Below are 26,647 nucleotides of genomic sequence, written 5' to 3'. Positions count from 1 at the left end.
CAGCCCAACAACAGCATTGCCATTGCCTGGGGCCATGGCAGAAAGGCAGAATCTCAGGCCATTGCCCAGACCTTTCCAATCAGTCTGCATTTGGAATAAGATCCTCAGGGGATCTGTGTGCATATTAAAGTTTGAGAAGCTCTCAATAGCACTTACACAGTGCCTCTCAAGCATGGCTACCAGTTCCAGTCACCTGGAAAACTTTTAAAGCTACCAATGCTCAGACCAATTAAATTAGACTCTCTAATAGGCCCTAGGACCTTTATTTATTTATTTTCTTAAAGTCTCCAGGGTGATTTTTTAAAGTTTGGCCAGGCTTTAAAGTGCACTGGTTTAATAGGAGTGGAATATCTTTCCATTCTGTTTCAGCTGCTTAACTCTGACCAGAACATTTTATCTTATAAATTGTATATTGAAAATGATGAATTGCATAAATTATATACTGAAACATATAAATCAGAATTGAAGATGAAAAAAAGTTCTGGATTTAGTCTTTTCGGTGATACTAATTCATTCACAATTGTATAGAAAATAGTTTCCTTTCCTGCAGGACTGAACTTCTTCATTCTTCTCTTTCCTTGGCACTAGGAAAGAAAATGCTGCCCATATTTGTTGCCTATCCTTTGTTCCATTTTTTTCCTTCAGGTGAGTTACACATAGGGAGACAGGGGGATATAGAATACCAAATGCATAGAAAATGGATCAAGAGTCATTAAATTTATGAGATCATACTAGATAGAATTCTAAGTATTTTAATTTTGTTCTTAATTTTTTTCCGTGTGTACATGGATATGTGCTTTTCTTTGAGTCCGTGACTACAATTCTAGGCCTATATTTTGTTCATTCAGCTGCAGTCACCGAGTGCTTAATAAATGCAGCCACAAGAACGAAGTAACGTTTTTGTGCTCCTCACACAGTTGCCTGTGGTGGAGTGGTTTAGAGCCTGGACTCTCAAGCCAGACTGCCTGCCTGGCACCCTAGCTAGCGCTGCTGCTTCTTTGCTGTGTAACCAGGGCAAGGTAATTACGTGCCCCAGTTGTCTACTTTTTTGTTTTCTATAAAACAGAGTAGCCTCACAGCACCTACCTGTAGAGTTGCTGCAGTGATTAAATGAATTACTATATGCGTAAAGCACTAAGAAGAATGCCTTGCACAAAGTAAGTGCTATATACATTTTTGCTGATAGAATTGTTACTATTAATTATTCCATATCTCAAAGGGAAAAGTGGCTTGTATATGAAAGTATAGGCTCTTTACCTAATCTTTGAGAGATTCTTTAGGTTCAAATAGCACTTCTGTGCAGAGAAATTGGCTCCCTGATGAGGGGCAGGACTCCAGAGGTTCAGAAATGCATTCCAACTGCATGTATTTCTTATTTTATTGGGTAATTGGGTTAATCAGTCCACCCCTAACTGAAGGCGAGTAGGGAGGGTGTGCAAGTTAACACTTATCTCATGGACACAATTAACCTTAGTTTGTTGGAGTATTTTATATCCCTTGAATAAGAGCCACTGAAAAAGTTCAACTTTTAGTTTTTAAAATAATTGCTTTCCCCAAAGCTGTGTAGTAGCACATTTGAGTATTTTTAAAGCCATTAACTGGATTATTAAGTAGCATTTAATAGTTGGGCTTTATTTGAGGACTGGCTGTAGACATGGAGGAAGTGTGGCAGACAGATCGGAAGGCGAGCATGTAGCCTAGAGTCATCGGGGTATTAGAACCATGGAGTGCGGCCACCTCAGGGGACTGAACGGTTACATTTTAGTCCATTGCCTTTATTTCACAGATTGCAAAGTTGTGGCTGACATGTCAAGATTTTGATGCTCTTAATGAGAACTGCACATTCTAGTTTCACTTTTTTGATACTTATTAATTGCATTCTATGCATATATGTACATCTATATGTCAAGTGTGGCAAAAATAATGTAATAGCAATATTGAATATTTTTCTACATCAGAGTTTTATTGTGTCTGTTTTTACATACCTCTCTTGAAAGTTGTGAGATCAACTGACTGATACTCAACTAGTGATTGCATGCATTTTGGAACAGAACATGGTATCTATCTTTTATGGGCAAGATTAGGCATGTTTTTGTTGGCGTTGAAAAAAATGGCTCTGTGAAAAGAGTGACTATTATTTATTTAACATTTAACCTGAAAGTTAAAATGTGTTCAGAACAGCTCATTTGACAGCCTGAGTCAGAAGTATTAAAGGACAACTGAAACAAGGATTTCTAATTCTTCATCAGGGCAAGGCCGCTCTTCTGCAGAGGCAATGCCTATAAATGGTCTTTGCGGGGAAGACGTCCTCTGTGGCAACCACTGCCTTTCTGGTTGGCCTGGCTTTCCCCTGCCCTCACAGAGCACTGTACTGAAAACACTTCACTCTGCTGACTGACTCTTCAGTAAAATTAATTGTTCATTTTTCTGCTCTCACTTTTGAAGCTTTGTGTGGCTTTGGTACCACCTGCTTGCCTTTGTTTTCCTTTTTCCCCTTCTTCTTGGGGGCTTGTTCATGATACTCGATATCCTTGGAAGGTTTCCCTTTTTTCATGCCAGAGGACAACAAATGAATCCCGTTCCTTGGTATTTTATAGTTAGCTTTTTGGGGAAGAAAATTTAGAGAAAATTTAAAAAATTTTTACTCTTGACATTCAAGATAGAATAACAGTCACTCCCACTCATGGACTGTTTGGTCTCTGTTGATATTTTTAAGCCTTTTGGGTAGGAATTGCCTTTCCTACCCCCAGTGACGCGTCTTGTGCCAAGGTAACGCCCGACACTCAGTTTACCTCTGAAATGCTCATGTGTTTGCTTTTTAAAATAAATGTATGTGGTTTTGAACTTTACTTTTTGAAAACACTTCTGTAAGTCAATCGTACCAGAGGATTTGTGTTTCTATTTTTTTTTTCAGAGTTAAAAATGCACAGAACATAAACATGTACGGACATGTTTCTCCCTGTAGATCGGTTGTTCTGGAGTTTGTTTATAAGCATTATCACCTGTAACATGTAGGTGAGAACAGTGAATCACACTTTTGGATCACACAGACTGTTGGTGGACTTTGAAGCACAGATCATCTATGTTCTATGAGACTCTTTTGATAGCAAATAATATAAATCATCCAAGATAGGTTATCTTGTACCTGGAAGTCCAAGGGATAGATTTGGCTTTAAACACATACATCAGGGTTCTTTTTTTTTTACCCCTTTGTGATGTTTTCCTCTTAGTTGGCTTTACAGTCGTGCAGGCGTTTTCCATGTTGTAGCAAAGAAACCCACCAGAAAATCCCGACTCACCTGGTCTTTTTGCTAGAGATCTTAGACGAGGGCTGTCATGGTAGCCATCGGCGCCCGTGCGATCTCTCTGCAAAGGTGTGATGGGAGCATATGCCCACTCGTGGATTCGTCACTGTGTCCAGGTGTGATGGGCCAGCCGATTTACAAAGTAATGACAGCCTAATTACAAATTGGAATGTTTTTTGTTGCCGTCAAGTTTAGAATGAAGGAGTAGCTGTGCTTGTGTCCTGCTCCTGTAGCCGAAAGCACTGTCCTTTTTTCCTACTACTGTGCGTCTTTCTAAGAACCAGGACCAGTCCATCACCTGAGCCCTCTCCATTGTAGGAAACATATTGAAATGTCATTTAATATGTCATTGACCTACCCTATAGATGTGCTGATCTGTTTTTAGAATACCATCTTCCTTCAGCCCCTAAACTGTTTTAATGGCACTATAATATGTGAACAATTTAGGTTTGATTGATTACATTTCAGGGTAGCTGTTTTTGGGTAGTTTTTAGGGAATGCTTTCCTAATGCTGATACTAATCTCAAATGTATACTCTTTTAGCCACAACATGGGATAGCTTACTTCCAGATGTTTTAAAATCTACAAATGTGTGTGTAAATTCTCAGTAGTTTCTATGAGATATGATACTATTTACTGTTCTTGTTCTTACATCGATTTTTGTGTACTCTTGAGTAAGACTAGTTGGTTCATACAGCTTGTAGCTGGTCTCGAAATTTGTTGAAATTAAGGAAAGGTAAACAGATGCTTATGGGTGTGAGTGAGCCTTAAATGTCGTACCTCCCCTAATTTGTAGGCTTTCTTTGGAAACGTGCCAAACAGCTGAGAATCAATAGACTGTAACCTTATTCACCTTTAAAATAGCGTATCACTACCTTTTAAAAGTGATAATTAATTTGTTCTTCATTCTTTTGAGGGGCAACATATTATTGAAGGAAGGTAAGATAACTTTCTCTTCTTCTTTTTTTAACCCAGGCAGCTTTTTTCGGCCTGCTTTAACTGAGAGAAAATTTTCTGCTTTCAGAAAGCTCAGTAGCTCATGGGAAATTCTGTCTGTGTAAGCCTGCTTTTCAAATACAGTTTTTTCATTATGTTCTCATTTGCTGCCAATTTAAAGATTTTTTTAAACTTTGTAGTTGAGAGGCTGCTGGTCCAGCAGAAATGGACCTAGTCTGCCTCTAGAGGCGTGGAAGCCTGTGTGGAATGTTTTGGACTAGGGAGTGTTTGGAAAAGTGAGACTCTCCATGCTAGTTATCGTTTTGCATGTCTTAGATTCCAGATCCTTTTGAGCAAAGTTGTGTGTAAGTCACTGGACAGAACTTTGAACCATCGGGATGCTTTGGAATTGAGAGTGGATTTTATGTTCACATTGAAAACTGTAAGAGTTGTTGAGATAAAGTGTAGGTGTCAGATACTAAGAAACCTATTCAGTCTTAACCTCTTTCATCTTTAGCTGTAAATGAATACTTTAATTCCTCTGCTGGTAGAACACATCTGTCACATTTCTGTTCTTGGTATCTCTCTGTTGTGGATATACAAACAGCAATTATTGCAGTGCTATACAAACACAGTCCAAAAATATCATTTTAATAAGCCTAATTTTACTTATGTTTCTAGATTAATGGTTTATTTGAAGATCGGTGAGGTAAGTATAATATCTACTTTTGATCAGTTTGTCCTAAATCTAAGCCCATTATTAATTGAAGCCTATTTACTTACCACTTCCATGATCTCTTTCAAAAATATTTCATTATTAAAGGAAGAATAAATATTTCTGTGTTTTCTGTCATGGGAAAGTAATTTTTTACTTTAAAAAGATTTAATATTGAAGTTCCTTTTATGAAGTATGCTATAAACTTACTCAAAAGGAGTCGTGTAATTGGTGTTAGGGTTTTTGGAGTCCAGTCTTTTATAAACGGGCGTCAGTAGGTTTTTTCAGTAGTTGAACTTTTTTCATACCATTCAGTGCTTTAATTTTTCTGAATTCATTTCTTACAAATACAAACCCAATACTTATTCTGCAACATGCATGTATGCTGTTATTTTTAGTGGGCAGTTTATATTCTCAGATTGCTTTGGTACATAATTTACTACATTAACCAATTTTTAAGAAAGTGAGAAATAATGATAGACAACACTTGTTGAGTGGCTATATGTATCAAGTACTGTTACAAACTATTTTCCATGCAGTAATATATTTAATATTCAGAACAACTTTAAGAGGTAGGTACTGTTATTATTCCCATTGTCCAGTTGAAGAAACTGAGTCACAGTGGGAATAACTCTTAAGGTCACACAGTTCGTAAGTGGCGACGTAGGGATTTCAGCCCAGTGCCCTCACCTTGGGTGAGATTGTATGGTTATAACCATATAATCATATAATGGACATTTTTTCCATTGCTTTTAGACAGAAAGGGAGGGAGAGAGGAAGGGAGAGAGAGAGCCATTGATGCGAGAGAGAAGTATCGATTGGCTGCCTCCTATACACACCCAGCCCAGGGATCGAATGCACAACCTAGGTATGTGCCCTGACTGGGAATCAAACCCACAACCTTTTGGTTAGGGGAAGATGCTCCAACCCACTGAGCCACACTAGACAGGGTTGGTATTTTATTTTATTTGGATATTTCATTCATTCTTTTGGGCATATTTCTGCATCCTAAATGAGAAACTCTGATCCCATATGTAAATATCAGTAAATATTTAGAAGCAACAAAGTGTATATAGAGGGAAGAACGTGAACTTAAGTTCAGGTTCTATTGGCTATGTAATCTTGGGGTAGTTATTTAACCACATTGAGTCTCAGTTTCATCTTTTGTAAAACTAGGGTTGTAGTGTTTTCCAAAAGTTATTGTTGAATAAATGCTTGGCTCAAAGTGTACCACATAGTGGGCTCAGCATTTACATTTGTTACCTCCTTTCCTGCTTTTCCTTTATATTAGAGATACGGGGTCATGCCAAATGGTATATTCCTCTACTGGCACCGTTCCAAATAAAGAGGCCAGAAAATGGAATATGTTAAGTCTGTTGGCAGAAAAAAAAAAGTAAAGGAAACTTGTAGTCCTGTTCTTGAAGGCTACAGACAGAAGACTACAGACAGAAAGGTGATTCAAGAATTCGGTGCAATGTGCAATGAAAATTGGGTGTTTTAGGACCTGGTATTTATGTTTTAAAGCAACTTTGAGGGCTTTATATAGAGAGAACAGCTACTTGATGATAAGATTTCTCTCACTAAATAGGACTGTGATGCTTAGAATAAAAATCAGTTGAATCAAGAGATAGTTGTTTTTAATGATGTTTTGAAAAAATACAAATAAAATATATTGTCCTTCTGCAGAGTGGTTTTTCTAAAAGATGAGAATAAGCAATGACGTCTGTTGAAGGAAGGTGGCCTTTAAGATAATTTGAAGTAACAGACTTGAGGAGTTTTGTGTTTTGTCTCCAGTCTCCTTTTTGTGGTTCAAATGAAAAATGTAGAAAGCCTCTCGTAGGGATTACTTTTATGCTCTTAAAAATACATTGAGTTAGATATTTTTATTAAATTATTGAAAATGATAAATGGTAACGGGTACTTTACTGCCCTGTGGTTTTCACAACAGAGAAGCAGCTTAAGAATTAGCATTTTTAAATTCAATATTCTTATAATTTAGCTGATAATATCTCCTTAGTTAAGATGTGATAAATTAGAAGCCTAAAGCCAAGACTTTCTTTTTTAAATCAACATATGTTGAAATGTCGACAGTAATGTTGCCAGTACAAGTGTTGGATAGTGTAGTGCAAACATATTTTTGCAAATATCTGATTCCCTTCCATTTCTGGATTGTGTCCCAGTTTTAAATGTAGGGTAGGTGATGAAATTGTGAGGCATTAAATGCACTTAAAATTGCACACGCATTCTAATTTTCCCTGACAATGCCTGACAGCTTCTGACCCGTGTTTCCTGTTTCACGGTAATCGCTGTTGTCTCTGGCGTTTGTCCCTCAAGTGAGGCACTCCTTGGAATGGGGGAGCTTTTGGGATCAGTTCCCCCGTTTTTCATTTGGTCTTTAATCAGCTAGGATTGCCTTTAATCATTCCAATTTTTATATTCACAGCCATGTAAAAGTTAAGTTCATTGGAGTTTTAAAAATCTAAGCAAGATGTATCTTATATTATTTATTTTCATGTAAAATCATGTTAACTAAAAAAGCCAGCATAAGCCATTTACTTATAGTAAATCATGCCTTGCTCTAGGAATTTTTAGTTTGTTTAATGGGGCTCCTAGTAGACAGCTGTGCAGTCTGAATTGCCTTAGACTTTGAAAACATTTCAGATGTAAGGTTCTACCGACATGGAGTGCTGATCTCCGCACAGACTGAACGGGGCTGGCTGGGAAAGTTAGGGCTGCGATGTTCTCCTGCGTCTCAAAACAGAACTAAAAGAGAAATTAAGAGGAATTGTGTAAAATCTCCATTTCTGCCATGTTTGCAGATGTCAGCTAAACAAATAGGAACGTTAATTTGAACTTTCAGAAAATGGCCTTTTTATAATGTAATACATCTTAAACAGGAAGATAAATCTCCATTTACCTTAAGTGGGAACCTCATTGTTATATCCCAGAGATTAACTCCACATATTGGATTCACTAATAACTCAGAATTTCTTGCTATTAAAAAGGAGAGATGTTTATTATAGAAAAAATGCATTCCAACTCGGGATATTTTGGAATAAAGAATGATGGAGTATCAGGAAAATGCAAGCATTTGAGAGATCTAGGGTACAGGAAGAAAAGAAGGAAAGAAGAAAGAAACTTTGGAAAATGTATTGGAATGCTCTTCTAGATAATTTATCTTATATTTTGGTTTACATTTTTAAAGTGCTTTTTGTGTATTGCTTTTTGTTGTTGTTGTTGCAACCGGAACATTAATGTGTCACAGACACTGGTTGTCCCAGCCACTACTTTGTAGGGCGCCGAGTAGTGCTGTCCTCTGTGGAAGGCACCTGGGTGCTGTTGGTTCAGGTCTTGGTGTGTCCGCTGTGCATTTTGTCCTTTTTTGGCTGTTTGTCTCTATAGTATGAATCTACACATTTTGTTTTTTAAAATTATTATTAAAAATTAATTGAAATTTTTAAATAAAATGATTACGCAGCTTAATTTTCCCAAATATTTTATTAAAGAAGCAGCTATTTTAACTTTATTTTATACAAAATCTCTGTACATTAACTAAGTGAATGGTCATTTATCCAGTCTAACAACTAACATAATTCGTGAATGTTACTTCCATAAGAATGTAAAAATAGGATTCTAGATACTTTATTTCAGACATTTGCTTTTTCTTCTTAGATAAAATCTCTTCTCCAAGGTAAATTTTTCTATTTACTTTTTATTTATAAAACTATATTTGGTAAATTCTAGCTTTTTTGTCTAGCATCACATAATTAGTTATAATTTTGTACTTTCAATGAGATTGAATTTATTGTAAAGATCCATGTTATACAATTGCTTATTTGCATCACATAAGTATGCAAAATAGTTGTTTATTTCCTTGATCATGTGTATATTTCCAGAGTATTGTTTAAATGAAAAGTACACGTGATCTTTTTGTACTTTTCTCATTGACTTCTGCTTGTTTTTTCCAACTGTTTAATAGATTAAATGAAGTATTTGTGTAAGCCACCTAGAACAGTGCTTGACAAGGAGTAAGCATTCATAAAATGTCAACTATTATTTTAATAATTAAATGGTATGTAGTAAATATAGTAACAGATGGTAGAGGATTGAGGCTGGATAACTGAGGAGTGGATTTTTGGCCTAGCTCTATAACTACCTTTTGTGGGAAGATGTAAATATAAAAAGACATAATTGTCTGGCATATGCAGCATCATTCTGGGAGATAGGACCCCAATGTGGAATACTGCTTTACAGAAATGGAGCCTAGGGTGGGGACCAGAAAACCTTATAAATGTTTGCATGACTTCAGGTTAACTTATCTAACTTTACAATTTTCAAATTCCTCATCAGATAAATAGGAGTAACACAAACTGGTAGGACTGGTTATAAAGATGAAATGAAAGAACATGTAAAGAATGAGGCACAATGTACATTAGGTACTCAACAAATATTACTTTCTCCTAGAACAGAGAAGAGAAAAATGGCAGGAATATAATAGAAGAACAAAATTGAATACATGACACTCTTTTCATAATTTTTAAAAAATGTACATTAATCTTTTAGAATTTTAGCTATACTTGGGTTCTCTAGAAATCTTGAAATGATGGATTATCTATTTCATTGCTGTGACTTATTTAACATAAGTGGAAATCGACTAATTCTTGATTTTTAAATGTCTCCTTATTTTTTGTGTTTATTCTCTGCTTAAAACAAGATTTTAGTATTTTTTACTATTCCGTATTGTAGTAATTAACAATTTCTACTCATATCTTTAGGATGATGAATTTCAAGTAATTTGCTATTCCATCTCAAATATATTAATATAAGTTGTATCTTGCCAAGTAAATATATAATTTTTATTTAATTTGAACAAAGTCCTTACATAAAAAATGCGTAAGTATGCTTTTATTGTACTGAATTTTGTCATTGCTTTTATAGACTATTCCTAAGTAAAATTTTTCATTTGATGGAAGTAAATAATATTAACTTACAAAGTCAAGCATAAATTATTTCTTTCAAAATGAAGTTTATATAGTTTCCTTCTTTTATTAGTCTTGCAGGACCGCTCTCGCCCTTTGTGAAACAGTTTGAGGTTTGTGTGACTAACTGAGAAGTCCTGTGAGCCAGGTTGATCCGTAGAGCTCAGTAATCATTTAAATTTGACTTATCTTTATCTATTGTATTAATTATGAGCGATATTAAGAACCTTGACAGAAAACAAACTAGTATGTAGAAAATCAAGAAGTTAATCATGGGAAGTTTTTCTTTTTATTTATACAAATACAATTATTAGTAGTGTTGTAGTTGGAGAAGGTACAGTAATCTACTTTAGTTAAGCTAAAGTAGATGTTAGATAACTGGATAGTTGGTTCAGTTTTTATAATTGTACTTGGAAAGTCAAGTTTTGTTTGTATACTGATCTTTTCATACAGGACTTGGAATGCAGAATTGAAATGTGGGGGTCTGGTGAATCATTAAGTGAAGCTGAAAAATATGTGCAGTCATTTTCAAACAAAAATATGTAGCATATGATTTGAAGTAGTTTTATTACATCAATGTAAGAATATCCTATAGAAACATTTCAGTGTTTTACACATTAGAGAACAGGATCTCCTTTGGTTCATTCTGACTGCTAAGCATTCTTGTGTAAATTACCAAGAGAATCCATCAACAGAATAAAATTCTGTTCTTATGCAGGCATATCTGGATTTCTTTTTAAAAACTGTGTAATTGGAATTTTGTCAGGGCCCTGTATGAAGATATATCTATATTTTTTCTTTAGATGCTTTATTTTATTCTCAGGTGGGGTCACATTGATTATTTTTGGTAATTAACTTACACTTTACCATATGTAAGACATTTTTCCTGCACCCTAGAACAAGATGAAGTTTGTGGGACTGTGAAGTGTCTGCCCTCTTTTCTGCCCCCACTAACACACACACATTCTGCCCTTTGGGTTTCACGTGTTTATATGAAACCAGCATCACAATATAACTGATTCAGAGTCTGGCTGCCCCCCTCTTCAGAAGTGTTACGTTTCTTACATTCTATTACATGTGGGTTAGTCATTTCATAATATCCCTAGGAATAAAGTGCCTGACAACTGGAAGCCACAGGAAGTACCGAGATAACACCTGATGTGTGGTGTGCTTTTTTCCCTCTCTGTCCCCTTAGCTTTTACACATTGTAGATGACAGAGGCCTTGCTCTCCAAGTGGAGAAGGGGAATGGCAGAGGTTGGGGTTTGGGCTGGGAGAGTTTTTATATCAAACCCTCTATTCCTTCTTCTGGGAAATAACTTCCTCTCACTAGTGTAAATGTTTTAACCTCATTGTGTCTATGTATAAAATTTCACATTTTAGAAAGTAGCCTTTAAATGAACAATGAAGTATTTTGTGAATATAGAATAATTTTTAATAATACACTTTTTATTAAAAATAATTCTGGAATATCATGTTCAAGGGGATTCTGTGGATGTTCTGTATGTCAGTTGTCACGGCAACAGGTGTCAGGAGTAGCTGGAGGGCACTGCACACAATGTACAGCGGTGACACAGACGTCAGGTTTCTGTAGAGCAGTTTCTCCCTCACAGTTTTGGAATCGAGGATTACTTTGGCTAAGGTATGGTCATCTTGGAGGAAAACAAGTCTTTAAAATTCCATTTACATAGCATGAACAGTTTTGAATGTGGAAAATACAGTAAATTCTTGAGGAATAACTTAATTTCATATTCTAGGCCCTTCGTTAGGTGTATGGATCTTAACTTAAGAGCACAAATGGAAGTCCATGTACAGTGTGCCCAGGAGGCCTTACAAGATGTACTGTTGAGTTGTGTGGGACACACCCAATAATGAAAAGGCAAAAGAATGTGTGAGATACAATTATGGAATTCACCCTTGATTACTCAGTTATTGTGCTTTACCACTAATTATTTCTGGATAACAGATTCTGTAGATTCATAGTAAGGATTTGTACTTTGAAGTGGCGGTTGTGTCCTTTAATGAAAATGAACTTACCATAGAACTGGTGTATAAATAAGACTTTAAAAGAAGTGTGTCCTTAAAAAAAAAGCAGTGAATACTTCAGTTATAACCTCATTGGTTACTTTGGTCTATGAAAAAACATCAAGCATATTTTTTGCTCTGAAGGAAGGCTACACATACCAGGCACCTAGTGTCCAAGGCTTGGCCCGAAGTCACATCTGGTAGATTTGAGAATGTAAGAGAATATTCTAAGCAGAAAAGTTGACTGTGTTTAAACCCTTTTAACACTGCCGGTTATAAGTACATTTTATAATCAAAATAGTCACCATTTGTCACATAATTAAGGTAAGTCATTTGTTAGGAGAAAACTTTTTTTAGAGGGTTGGTTTGTCCATCTGCAGGCATTAACGTTGGACTTAAAGAAGGTTCATTTTCAGTCGATAAGTGAGCTAACCATGGTGACCTAGCTGGTTTCCTTGGTTTGTGCTGCCAGACTACATTCTCAGAATTGTTTTGCAGAGGTAAAAGCCCAGAAACAGTGAAAATATGGGAATTATTCATCCTCATTTCAACATACTCTGCGTTCAAATTCCCTGGGACTAAGGGAAAGCAAAGCTATGATCACAACATTGACTGGAGTGAAAGTTTACAAGGCAGAACTCAGATGGTCTTGTTTTCCGTGTATTGTCAGGTCATTTGTATAAATACAATATGCCAACAAAGACTGGTTTTCTTTGATTTAAAGTGAAATTAGGGCAGTGACTTCTTTTAATTTCATTTCAGATTCTTTGAATGTACAGCAGGATCTAGGTGTAGCGTGTTTTGCTGGGAAAAAGTATTTGGTAGTTTGGTAGAGCTAGCACATTGACAATGCCAGTACTTCAGAGAGAGAGAGAGAGAGAGAGAGAGAGAGAGGGAGAGAGAGGGGAGGTGGTGTGGTCACAGAGATCTTCAACTAATGCTGCGGAGCAGAGGTCAATCAGGCAGGAGAGAGCACTGCCCTACTCCCTACTCGCATTCCTGGCCCAGCTCTGTGACCTTGCAGTCATTGGTTTTGTCTTGCTTATCTGTGCCATGATTCTCACATCTCAAACTAAAGGAGGTGACAATAGCAAAACAGAAAAAAGAAATGAGAGTACGCTTTCAAAAAACAAGCAGTCTCTATGAAATAAGGGAGTTGGATTGGTACATCGACTTCAGAATTACAGTAAAATTTAGAGCAAGGAGAAAAATCTGTAGCTCGGCTTGTTTGCTTTCTGATTTGCTTTTGCTGAACATTTTTTCTTTCAGGTCAGAATACGAGGCTTTTTGTGTTCTCTTTATTCTGAGAAGTGAGGTTGGTAGTGGGTATGCAGCCCATATTTGTTTATTTTTATGTAGTTCATATATCAGTTATTGTTGGTTTCTTAGTGGAAAGTTTTCTTTCACCCTCATTTTGGCTTTACCTCCAAATGCCTTCTTCTGTTGGCTGAAATTGAGCACTGCAATTTGTGGCTTTCCCCGAGAGGGAACCTCTGTGGTCAGGTGGAGGAGGCTGGCCGAGTCCCAACAGTGGAGTGGTAGGTGTTCCAGACAGAGCGCTGGTTCTGGAGTGAGTTGGGGTGCAGGGTGAAAGCTGGCTACTAATTCAAGCCACACCTGCAGTATATTTTAAACAGGAAAGTGCCCTCTCTAATTAGCTAGCCCAGTATGCAATTAGATTACTGACAGCCAACCAATTCAGAAACCTCTTCCAGGGTTAGCTAACCATACAATAGGTGTTTCAAGGACAAGGAGCTAATTTTCCTGCATTAAGGAATTTGTAATTTTACCTCTTGTAGTTACCATGGACTGCCTCGTCACCTTATGAAAGTAATGCACATTCTCTCTTTTTTGGGGAGGCAGTGCTAAAACTTTTTCATTGGAAACAGTTGTACTCTTGGGAAAAAAATAATCCATCTCCTAAACTTACTTGTCCAGTAAATCCTGTACTCTCAAAATGTATAAAACTTTGAAATTAAGTAGTTTAATTGGTAGTAAAGTTCTCAGGTTCTGAAGGTAGATGTATTTCCATCTTTGAAAATTAACTTGACTATATGATCATTTTTGTGAACCCTGAAAAACACTTAGAAAACTATATGGTTGTTAGGATAGATATGTTTAAAGACTATGAGATGCCAGAAAAAGATATGTGTAAAAGTTAAAAATCTTATCATCATCGATTTTTTCCTAAACCCCTAGAAACCTTTGATAAACTTTTGTTTGGTGCTTTTGAAGGAGGAAAATTATGACAAATGATTTATTCTGAAATTGTATTTGAATAGAAGTTTTTGAATTTTATTTTATTCTAGCAAAAGAATACAGTTACCTTTTACCTTTTATATGAAAAACGGATGATTGTTACCAGTTTTTCTTCATACTTGTACTCTAAAAGAAGCATTTTCTAGGCTTTCTCATCAGTTAATTTGGCCGCAAATTAAATCATGGAAACAGATCATTATAATTCAAGTTTTCAGTACTTGTTGATTATTTAGAAAACTTCAGTTATGATTGAAAGTAGCCATTTAAATTAATTTCACATTTTTTTCTGAAGTGTGAAACATACTGTTTTCTATATACCTTAGTTTAGAAAGTATTTATTTCTTTTGATCACCTCTTAAAACTGTGACTAAAAATGGTAGAGGATGAATAAAGAATAATAATACCTTTTGCATTCTCAAATAGTTCAGTTTTCAAACGAAAGCTTTAAGGTTCACAGGCGCAAAAGTCACTGCAAGGCAGTGAAGCTGCTTGAAATCCAGGCAATTTTTCTGTTTAGATGCGGAGGAACCTTTCTGAGCCATTCTATACTATTGGCATCATTTGCTCTGATTTCAGATAAGCAAAATAAAATAAACAGACTCTTGCCCATGTGGAAACTGGTTCTGCTGTCTCTTGTTCTAACTCTGCAAAGCCTGAATGTCTCCTCAGGATCTCTGAATGGGGCTCATTGTTTATTTATTGTGCTTTTCACAAGTGCTTGTAACTTTACCCTTGTTTTACTAATAGCTTTCTTCTAAAGTGGGTTGACATTTCAGTTAATTTTCAATGGCCTCAATGTTTTTTCTTAAATTGGGCCAGACCAATGGGCCTATTTAAAGTTAGACAGCCTCATATAAATTGTAGCATTTAAAAATCAGGAAGGTTTACTAGAGATTTTTGAATTTATGTTCCTATTTAAAACTGTAAGGTCAAAGATAAATTTTTATTTCATATTCTTTAATTACTTGTGTTGGCAAATTACATAAATGGGTATAGAGTTTAGAACCTGGTGGAAGTGGTAAGTTTTTATGTTAAAACCTATTAGATTATGGAAATATATTTTATTTTTAAATATAATACTGTTTAAAATCTTACATGAGGAATTTAGATTAGGTTGATCAATGACTTATCTAGATGAGAAAGTTGAACATCCTATATAACATTCTATGTTTAGATTTATTGCATTAATTTTAAAAACCATAAGTGGAAGCTTGTTCATCTATAGAAATTAAAAATGAAACTGCAAGAGAATGTTGTCCTTATAGCAAGAATTAAAGCATAAATTACAGTGCATTATTGGCACAGAAGTGGGCGCCAACAAGCAAAGCTTGGAAACAGGTTCCTAGTACATAGTGAAATTAATTAAATGATAAAATTATATTTTAATTAAATAGAAAAAGCATGGATTATTAAAAGACTAAATGGCTCAGCTTTTAACCTTATTTGACATCATAAAGACAGATACCAAATATATTAACAACAAAATAAAACTAAAAAACAACTTAAGTGAAAAATATTAGGAGAAAACAATAATAGTAAAGTATCCTGGTAAAGGTGGCCTTCATAAGCTCTCTAAGAAACTTTGATTCACAATGCAAAGATTGCAGGTTTGGTTACATAGAAAGTAAAACATTCTCATTTGCAAATGACAGCATAAACAAAAGCAGAAAAATATTTACAAAAATACGGTAGACAAATTAACATACTGTGTAAAGGGCTTCAATACACTGATAAAAAAGAAAAAGAAGACAATTTGGAAAGGATATGAAGAGTATAGATAAAATGCAGAGTTGGCCAGTGGAGATTCGTAAATGTGCTCAAGCTCTTGAGGGTTAGAATAACACAAATGAAAACAATTTTTATCTCTTCAGTTTGGTTAACTTACAAGGACTTACCATGTCTATTAACATAGACGCATGTCTATGTTAATAGGGACATGGAGTAATTGACATTTTTGTATTCTGTTGATAAGAGTGTGAACTTTTTACACCTAAAACAAACGTCAATCTCAGCAGTCCTGTTCTTGTGGGAATCCACCCTACAGAAAAGAACAGTACACGAGAATAGAGTACAGGGATGTCTACTGTTTGGGACCTGTGTATTGTGAATATAACCTGATTGTTAAAAAATGCATTTTATCAGTTGAAAAATCAGTGACAATGTTTTGAACCTAATATAGTACATTCGAAGTATGGAATATAATACAGTTGTATTAAAAGTATTTGGTAGATAGATATACGCTTGGAAAAGTGTACGTGGTATTTTTAAGTGAACAAAGGAAATTGCAGATATTTGTGTATATATGATCATATATTGTATATATCTTTTGGTAATAAAAATTACTCTATAAAATGTATACATTGGTACATTTTAGTGTACACATAGTCAAAATGCGGGTATTGTCTTTAGGGCAGGTCAGTGTCAGATCGTTGGAGAAGTCGAGGTAAAAGAAATATGAGTATGTATTACATTTATAATTTTGGTGGTACCAGTAAACTATTAAATAGAAATTTTGACCATTTTCCTTTCAGAAAACATTATTTTGAAACAAGTCAGACTTATACATCTTATGAACAAATTATTACTGAATTTAGAAGCAAATATACAAAACTATAGATTCTGCCATGAAACTCCCTTCTCATTTTGGCATGTTCACAGCGGAGAGTGAAACCCTGGTTGATTATGAAATGTACTTCCAGGGTTCTTAACAAAGGGGTGGAATTTGCAGAAGAATGTAGCTTTGAATAACACTCAAACTAAATTTAATGGCCACTCCCAGTTTTTAAGTGAGACATAAATTTGGCCCTAAACGTTTCCACACGTTTCCTGCATGTAGTTTGTGATTTTGCCTTAGAGTGATCCAGGAGGCTCTTACTGCCTTACTCCAGCAGTGGCTGGGAGAGAGCCAGGGGCTTTTGACTTGTCATACTAGGCCCCGCCCTGCCGACAAAAGGTCGAATTACTCTCCTGGCTCTGAGATTCAACTTCTCTTTTTGTCCAATGGGCATGATAATATCGAGAATTAACTGGTTATTATTTTTATGGTCTTTGGAGTTGTGTATAAAAGAAAAGCATGGTAATGATAGAGATGGCACATTCTGTTAATTATGTTCTTTTTAGTTTCTATAATAAACTGCCATACAGATCAAGAATTATTTATTACTCTGTGGTAACATGCTAACTTAGAAAAGTTTGCCTTTGCTCATGTGGTGTTATGTAATAACAGGGTGCTTACAATAACACCTCATTACAACTTGCTCTTCTCATCATGTAAGGGCCAGAGAGACCTGGAAGATGAGGCTGCAACTATATTTTAAAGATGCTCAAACTATGTTGAATCCCTTGTCCCTGGTTACATAGCCGCTTAATGACAGAGCCGAGAACATGCTGGGAAATATTTCTGGCATAAATGAATTCATAGGGTCATCTTTTTACTTTCAGTATAGGGCTTTTTCTATAGTATTTCTACATTTTACTTAATAATTCCTTATTTTCATACATGTGACAAACATTATTCAGAAGTCTAGGTAATCTCTATCAGGTAGATTCTAATCTAAAAACAAGGTGTACCCTTTTAAAAGCTTTGCTTTCCTCTTTTTTTTTCAAACTGAAATTTCTTTGGGATATTCTCTAAGCTTTATTAAATGGATGAATTGTAGAAAACATATATAAGTAATTTACTTATTTGCATATTTCTTTTCATTGGACTATTATTTGCTGGGTTTCTTTGAGCTCATATGTGATTTAAACATGCCCACACTCACATACACACATATTTAAATATATAGATATTTTAATTAATCATGTTATTTGGAGTAAGCATCATATCATTAAGTATGCAAAAAAGTTAAAGATAACTTAAAATACATAAATCCACCCTTTAAATCCTAAACAGGATTACTTTTCCTAGAATTGAACATGGTGGTTGCATTACTTGGGTGAAAAATGATAAGAGATTGGGTGAGTTACACACTAATTTCAGTGGACATAATTGAGTTGGGGGCTAATGTATAACAATCAGAGTATCATGATATTAAATGAATCAAATGTTTTAGTCCCAGTAAAGTTTGGACATTTGGAGTTGTGAGTGCTTGCTTTATGTCATCTGTGTGTGTGCGTGCACGTGTGTGTGTGTGTGTGTGTGTGTGTGTATGTAGTTATGTAAGTGAGATATATTTTTAAAACGATTTATATAAATATAAATTTATATGTAAGGATTTACATAAATATGTTTTCTGTGTTGGTATTTAAAATGATTCTGTTTATGATGAAGGATGATGACTTCTGTTAAGGACCTTTGGAGTAGTTTAAAGTAAGATCCTATGTATTAAATTATTTCCTAACATTGAGATAATTTGTTTAATGTTTTTCCCCTTTATTCTGTCTCTCTTTAAACCATCAAATTATCTGTGAATAGTGATAGAAACAATGATATTCTTAGTATGGATACAACTCAGAATTACTCACATACTCTTAACTTAGGGGGAAGGCAGGTAGACAGTACAATCTTGCGTAAAACTTAAGACCTCAACATGAAATACTACCATATGTGGCATAAAGTAACTTTAAAAATTAACTTAAAAGGTAATGAAAATACTTCATCACTGTGGTAACACTAATGCCTGTTCCCTAGGAGACTGTCATCACAGTTTATGCTTTTGACCTGATTTTTCCCCTTTATGTGTCAGGAAGACCTAAGCCAAGGTGTGTGGCTTTGTCAGTCTTTGATCCCAATGGGTTTTCTGGAGAACCATGTTTTATAATGTTAGCGTAATTCACATCTTCTGGGTACAAGGTATATATATGGGTAGTTCACTTGACATCTTGACTATTTAATGTGTAGGTGCACTAATCTTAGTTTCTGTTAAATAAAGTTGGTAATATTTTTGATTATTTGTCCTTATGGTCCAAATCATAAGTCTCTCTGAAATAGCAGTCAGCATGTTACTGTGTTGTTTTTTTACATGACTTTCCCCCTCCTCCTTTGTCGACTGTGTTCCTGGAGGGTGAATACCATTATCTTGGTTAAACTTACAAACCTAGTGCCAAGCATGGAGCTGGGCACACAGAGGAACGTGGTACCTCAGTCAGCACTCGTCGTTAACTCATCCCAGAACTTGTGACAAGTGATGAGACCAACAAATACCGAACGGATTTTTCAAGCAATGTGTGATGAAGCATTTCTCTTGCTGGGGGATGTCGTAACTTATACAAGTTTTAGCAAGTGTGATGAGTGCTGAGCAAGTGCCGAGGGCTAAATCATTTTTTTCTCATCAAAATGCGACAAGTGTAGGGTTTGGTGAGTACCAAGGTATGACACTATATATACACAAAGATAAATTATAGACATAGGTGTTGCATAAAAATGTTAAAAGAATGCCTTTTAAAGTAACCCCAAGGATGCGCGGGATGCCTGTTCTTAATGGTAAAGGAGACTCTGATGCTTATAACCTGATGAAAATAAGTTGGACCTTTTTCTAATAGAAATTGTCAGTCATTTACTCAGTATCACATATATGCTTACTCCATGCTTGTTAACAATGGGGTAGCAAGTCTCTGTCCTCTAGCATTTCACAGACACAGAAGACAGAGCTATAAAATTCTGATAGGTAAAATTAACTTTTAAAAAAGGTCCCTGTTAAGATGTAGGGAAGGATGGCCAGTTTTGGGGTGGTTTTGAATGAAGTTTTCTTTCCATGAGTTCAGTTTAAAAGGGATTAAGGAGACTTTGTGGTGTTGAATGACTTTGGTTTCCACTTTAGGGATTCTTGAATCTGTTTGGGGGGTCACCTTTCTGTAATGTTGGCATACAAAATATGTGACCTGCTGCTTCTGCTGGTTTTAAGATCTATAGGCGAAAAGCTAGAATCCTAGATTTTTGGAACTGAGAGGAACCTCAGGAGTCATTCATTGGAATTGGCTTGTATTTGCTGAGAACACCCAACAGGGATTTGCCCTGTGCAAATGTGAGCAGAGCCAGTTCATTTAAGAGCTGGTTCTCTGATTCCTGGTCACACTGCTTTACATCAGCAATGTGCTTTCACTCTGGAAGTGCTGGCGATAAAAGTGAAAAAACAGGTGAACTATTCAAATGGAAGGAGCTTTAATCAAAACATTATAATGAGGCAAGAAAAACCAAGCAAATCTGCCTTCATGATTTTACTTAAAAATGACTGAAGCAATATGTAGCAGACCTTCCTTATCTAAGATTTAGGGGAGGGGATCCTTTTACCCATACCAGTATTCCTACACAAGAAAACAGGGAAGACATCCTGTAGAGGCTTCTGTCATGGTGGGTTTTGTTCAGATTATCTGCTACTATCTGGTTGTGTGGGTGGGGGTTATGGCATTTTTCAGGGTTCATCATCCAGTGTGTTCCCCTTTCTGATAACAGAGGCAATTGACCAGTATTCTGTCTGCATAGTCAAACTGTATGGTTTTATAAAGACTTTGGGCCAGCTTCAATCACCTTATATTGGTCTGCTGATGTTATCCTGGTTAAGCAGTGACCTGTATTATAAAGCCAATTCATGATGTCCATATAGTAATAGCTTTGGATATGGTAAATAAGTGTGATGATGATTAGTTTTGCTTCATCCCTTAAATACTTCCTTTTGAAATGGAACCTTATAGTTACTGTGAAACTTACTATGTGTTAGGCACTGTGCTAAAATATGCACTATTTGTTACTTTGAATAAGTCCCATTGAAACTCTAAGAGAAGTAGATTAGAGAAGATTAGGAAGGCACAGGGAACTTGTTACTTGCCAGTATCTTTGACAGAAGGCAACCAAACTTGATTACAAAGAATACACAGCATGAGAAAACAAGGAAAGCATAATGTTTTCTTGTTTTGTCATTACGAGGTCTGCCGAGAAAGAATCCAGCCATGTAGTATGAAAAACAGAGACATTTATTGAAGAAGATACAAGATATCTTCTTGTATCTACAAGAAACATTATACATAGGACAATGATGCCTCAGTCCCCCACACAGTAGGCACCTTGGGACCTCACACAGTTCTCCCAGAGTCTCTTCCACAGTTCAAAACACTCTGCAAAATCCTGTGTTGGGATCGCCATCAGCTGTCCAGTTGTATTTTCCTGGATCTCATCGATGGTCTGAAATCTCTTCCCTTTCAAAGGTGATTTTAGTGTTGGGAAGAGCCAGAAGTCGTAGGGGGCCAGATCTGGTTCATTGCTAGTGGTTTGAATCAAGTCATTAGCAATTGCAGCACGATCTTCCTTCTGCTCTGGCAGCAAAAGTTGTGGAACGAGTTTTGCCACTACACTTTTTATGGCAAGATCCTGCGTCAATATCTGGGACACAGTTTGTGGAATCCCCAGATCAGGTTCTGTTTTTCCCACTGTCAGTTGCTGATCTTTGTTGATTGCAATCCGTGCACGTTCAACTTTCTCAGGTGTTCTGCTTACTGCAGGCCTTCCAGAATGTGGATCACTTTTAACAGATTCTTGACCATCTTTGAAGCATTTGTGCCACACTTTTATTTGCACTGCGCTCATCGCATTGTCTCCGAAAGGCTTCCGAATCATCCAAATAATTCCCATGGAGGAATGTTCAAGCTTAACACAATTTGATGCAGATTCTTTGCTCTACTTGCTCAGTCATTTTGAACATGCTGTACACACAGTACAGTAGAACCACTGCTTTCTGCTACTCCTTGTAATGCGGTGTTTCCAAGATGCTCGCTTCCTGTAGGTAGCAGGTAACGTAGTTAGTGACTGCTGAGCTGAAAAAAAGCAGATCATTCATCCCTTATTTGCTTTTTTTTTTGAAATCTTTTTTATTTGTTACTCTTAGAAAATCTCATTTTTTACTGGATTCAGACTTAGAGGTAGCAGGTCTCAGAGAAGACAGCCTGTATCTCTTGGCAATCTGTTCCTGGCATTTTTCTATGGCCTCTTTCATTCTTTTACCCAAAAGGTTGGCATATTCTGTGGACTCTTCCTTATTTTTCTTAGTATGTTGTTTCTTCAGAGAAATACATCAGCGTTTGTGTTGCAGGACACGCAGAGTAACGAGATGCTGGGTCTTGGATGCTTTGCCCTAGGTGTCCTACCTTCCTTGTTTAGGGGCTTTCTCACCACCTACTGGCGGCCATCATCTTCCGTAGAGAGACTGAAAAGTTTGCGGATCCTGCTAGCTCTTTTGGGCCCCAGGCAACAATGCACGGTAGTGTCAGACCAGGAATGTCTTTCTCCCCCTTTTTTACAGTGACCAAGTGGGGAACACAGATGGGCATCCACAGTGCAACACTGTACAGATTGTACTTTCTCTCTCTGGTTTTCCCTAGTCTGTAACAGGAATGCCCCTTACTCAGCAGCAGACAGACATGGCCATGGGTCAGGACACCCTGCTTTAGGGGGAAACATTGTTTGTTATTCCCACCACTGATTCAAACCACATAATCCTTCCATTCTTCACCCAGAGCGTTAGTAGCTCCTTCTGTGGCCATACACTTCTCATCAAAGGTACAAAATTTGCATACATCATCACTTCCAATGAGTTTCTGACCACCAGTGGCTGGGAAAGAGATATTCACCTTCACCTTGAAGCAGCCGATTGCCTCCAAGGCACCACAAAAGAGATAGCCCTGTTGCTTTCATAGGCTTGCTTTAAAAATGTTGAAATACTGATTTTCCTATCTATGTATGTTCATTCTCCTTATATTTACAGAATGCCCCTCAGTGCCTGGCAGGCCCAGTGCTAACAGTTCAGGATGCAGATACAGTCCCAGCCCTCACCGAGCAGAACAGAGACTGAATAAAACAAATAAGCAAATGCAATAAAAGCAAATCTGTAGGAATAATTAACAAGCAGAAATAAAAAGTTGAATGCAAGGGACCTAGCAATTGCTTGGACTATCTGAGACCCAAGGAGTCAAAGTGACTTGCCCAAGGTCACCTAATTCCATGCCAAGGTGGAGATGGAAGGGGAGGGCAAGGACCTTTGGATGCAGCTCTGCTCTGCCATTCCATGCTTGCAGACGTGCAGGCTGGGAACGGGAGCACCCTCTAGGTCAGGAAAAATACAAGGGTGTGTACTGGGGTAGGAGCAGGTATTGCAAAGAGAATGTGACTATCACTCCTTCCTTTCTTTAGAGGCCTCAGCCATGCCTGGGTTGGTTTGTATCTCTTGGAGGTCTGAAGAGTGAAGTTTTCGTGAGCTTGTTTCAGGCTCTGGGCAGTCCCTAGCTGCCCAAATTGCCCTGTGGAAAAGGGGACACATGGGAAGGTGGAAAAGGGACTGGGGCCATGAAAGAAGGGAGGAGCCCACCGGGTACTGGTGGAATGATGATGGAGAAAAGACAAGCCCGTTTCCTGCCCTGCGCTTTGGGCTGCACTTGCCCATAGGCTGCAATGTAAATGTGGCTTTTCTTTCTTGGCCCCCTTCCCATAGCCAACTAAACCTGAAATGCACCAAACTTCTCATACAACATTTTGAGATAGTGTATTAGATTTGGATAATGTGGCTAACAAGTTTGATTTGTCAGACTTATAAATCATAGCCTTTAAATGACCATATAGATTTGGGGAAAGATTAAAACTGTATTTAAATTTATGATATGATACATGACATTTCCATATGGAAATAAACTTTAATAAAACCAGATTCATTATTCAGCATATGAGAAAAATATTTTTTCTCCTTTGAACCACATAGCTTTTAGGAATTCAGAAAATTTTGTTCAGGAACACACTGTGCTCTCTCCCTGCCACTCCCTACTGCTGTGTGTGTGTGTGTGTGTGTGTGTGTGTGTGTGTGTGTAAGTTAATTGTTACTTGCTCTGTCTTAAGGACTAAACGCTGCACTTCCTTCCACTTAGTTCATCATTCCTTTCCATTTTTTTCTAAATTGATCAAGGAGTGCTGTGGCATTGGGAATTCTCTAATTCATTGCCACGGCATAGTGACCCCGGAATATAGCACCCGGAAGTGAAATGCTGTGGAATAATGATCTCCTTGGCCCTTAGGAGAATGTGTGTTAGAGCAAAGCAGAAAGCTATTTTGATTCACAAAGAAGAGGCTGATTTTGGCGTCACATGGACATAGATGCCATGGGAAGAGGTGTCTGTCCTGATGGAGTTTAGGATGAGCAGTCTGATAAGCTTTCAGCTGTCAAAACAGATAAGGTAAGAGGAGGAGTTTGTCAAAAAGCCATGGAACTTACCTAGGACTATAAATAACACCTATGGTTTTCAAAGTTTGAGTACAAAACACCCATATTGGAATTTCATAGACATTAATTGGAATTTTATTGTTTATTATATGGTAGAAAGTTGGGGAATATGAAAGGATTGGACACAGTTCCTGCTCACAAGGACGTAAAACCTTGTAGGGAAGAGAAACTCTGGCACTGGGGGCCATGTGTCTACCAGACAGCACTATCAGTGAGTGCAGAGGAGGCGAGGGGAGCCGTGGGCCGTCTGAAGACTGTTTGATCGTCTTACCCTGCCATTGCCTCCTGCATGTCACTGTGTTAACGAACAGAGTGCCTTCACTTCTGCAACTGTTCTTCAGGTGTTTCCTTTCCTTTCTGAAATGTCTTGGAGAAGGACTATGCCTTATCAGTCTTACTCTGTGGGTCTGTGAGTGCCTCTCCTGCTAAACATGTTAGATCGCATGGCTGACTCTTGAATGGATTAATAGGCAAAATGCTGTGAAAGAGAGTGTGGAGTAGGAGATGGATCTGGATTGATAGAAAGTTATCTATGGATCCATAGGTAGAGTGGAAGGGAGGTAGAGGAAATACTCCAACCCTGCACAAGGTAACACTGATGAATGGGATGTGCTGGGAAGATGGTTTGTGTTAGATTTATGTAATAGTGGAATGCACGTTGGCATTTAGATCACGGGCACTAGGAAATGAGGTTTAGAGTAGATTAAATCACACCACAACAGCAACTCTAACTTTTCCAAATGAGAAAATGGCCCCAAGAGAACTCCCTTTAGTGAAAGCAAAGCAGGAAGTTGTTTTTGCCCCACACAGAAGAGCTGATTTAGTTAGTTGGCCTAAGTAACTGGATTTAGTTACTGTTGTCCTAAGTAACTGAATAGACCAGTCTAGGGGCAAAACTTCAGACATCCTTTGAACCGGACAATCAAATGGTCATTTTGCTCTCTTGGGCTCTGCCTTCCTACCTATGACAGCTTTATTCTCATGATTGCAAAAGGGCTGTCCGTTGTCGCTCCAAACCTCACACGGTTACACCACCAAATACCGTGACACTAGCCTGTGCCAAAGTCTCTTGTATATGAATGACTCTGATCTTACTATCTGCACATCTCAGAACCAATCACTGTATCCAGGGAGTTGGGATATGCTATTTGGCTTTGGTCACTCTGGCCTCATTCCACGAGCCAGTATTTACCAGCTGCCTGCACCTTCTCTTTTAGGGTCTGGAGGTGGTGTTTCAAATTGCAACCCCACACCTCTGCTCTCACCTTGGCCCTCTGTGTTTTCTCCCTATTTTGTTTTTCTCTGGTGCACACATTATCTTCTGACACATCTTCTATTCTAGTCTTGTAGTAGACAGTCTCTCCTTGTGGGGGTCTCTCCAAGCTTGAGCAGGGCACCAGTTTTGGCCTGTTTTCGTCACTACTCCATCCTCTTTATTCACTGTGCATATGCTCAATAAATGATTGTTGACATGAGTGGAATGGCAGAATGAAGAGACGGTGTCCTTACTTTCTTAAGCTGACATTCTTGTTGGGGGGCATATATTAAATAAGTAAATAAGAAAATACCAGATAGTGATAGTATTGTTAAAAATAAGACACAGTGATGGGGCAGCACATGTAGGAGTGGTTTAATTTGGTTGGAGCATCCACCTTGATTGTATGGCTGCTCACAGCAGAGGCAGGGGTATCAAAGGAGATTCCCGAGACTGCAGTAGCAAGTTATCGAACTGGTACAGAGATAACAAAAATGATGTCCCTTCCACAAGCTTAATCAAATTAGGAATACTCTTTAGAAATTCCACTATTTCCAAGATTCTTGCTATCTTCTCCGAACTTTTACTGACTTTTAACTATGTGTCATCATCTCTTTAAAAACTAAAGAGATGTTTAGGGGTCAGTTTTATCTTTTGTCTTGCTAGGTACAGCATTACTAGTATAAGGTATTGGTTAGTCACATGTGGGTGACACATTTCTGGTGTCCTGCTAACTTCCTTCCTAAATACTTCCCTGTACCGTCCTGGAACCATGATTTTAGAGCACGCAAGCCCACTTCAGTAGTGGTCTTCAACATGATTAGGAAGATAGTGCCTTCTCTCTCTCTCTCACACACACACACGCACACACACACACACACAAACACTCACAATCCCAGTGTTTAGTTTAGGTTATCCATGAGGGACAGTTAATAGAACATTAGTACCATACTAGGAGATAATGTTAAACTGAAT

The 26,647-nt window shown here is 37.3% G+C and overlaps 1 protein-coding gene and 1 pseudogene across 2 annotated transcripts in view; one reads left to right on the top strand and one right to left on the bottom strand.

Moving 5' to 3' along the window:
* PPP3CA (protein phosphatase 3 catalytic subunit alpha) overlaps positions 1-26,647 on the top strand; it is a 306,638-nt gene that overhangs the window by 23,406 nt on the left and 256,585 nt on the right. The gene's annotated exons all lie outside the window — the stretch shown is intronic.
* LOC118979964 (40S ribosomal protein S6-like) lies at positions 22,045-23,589 on the bottom strand (annotated as a pseudogene).

Source organism: Sturnira hondurensis, unplaced genomic scaffold (assembly GCF_014824575.4).
Source record: "Sturnira hondurensis isolate 20B ecotype Veracruz unplaced genomic scaffold, ASM1482457v3 Scaffold0022707, whole genome shotgun sequence".
NCBI classification, from domain to species: domain Eukaryota; kingdom Metazoa; phylum Chordata; class Mammalia; order Chiroptera; family Phyllostomidae; genus Sturnira; species Sturnira hondurensis.
The sequence above is the reverse complement of the archived record's forward strand: the minus strand, read 5'-3'. Positions and strand labels throughout refer to the sequence as shown.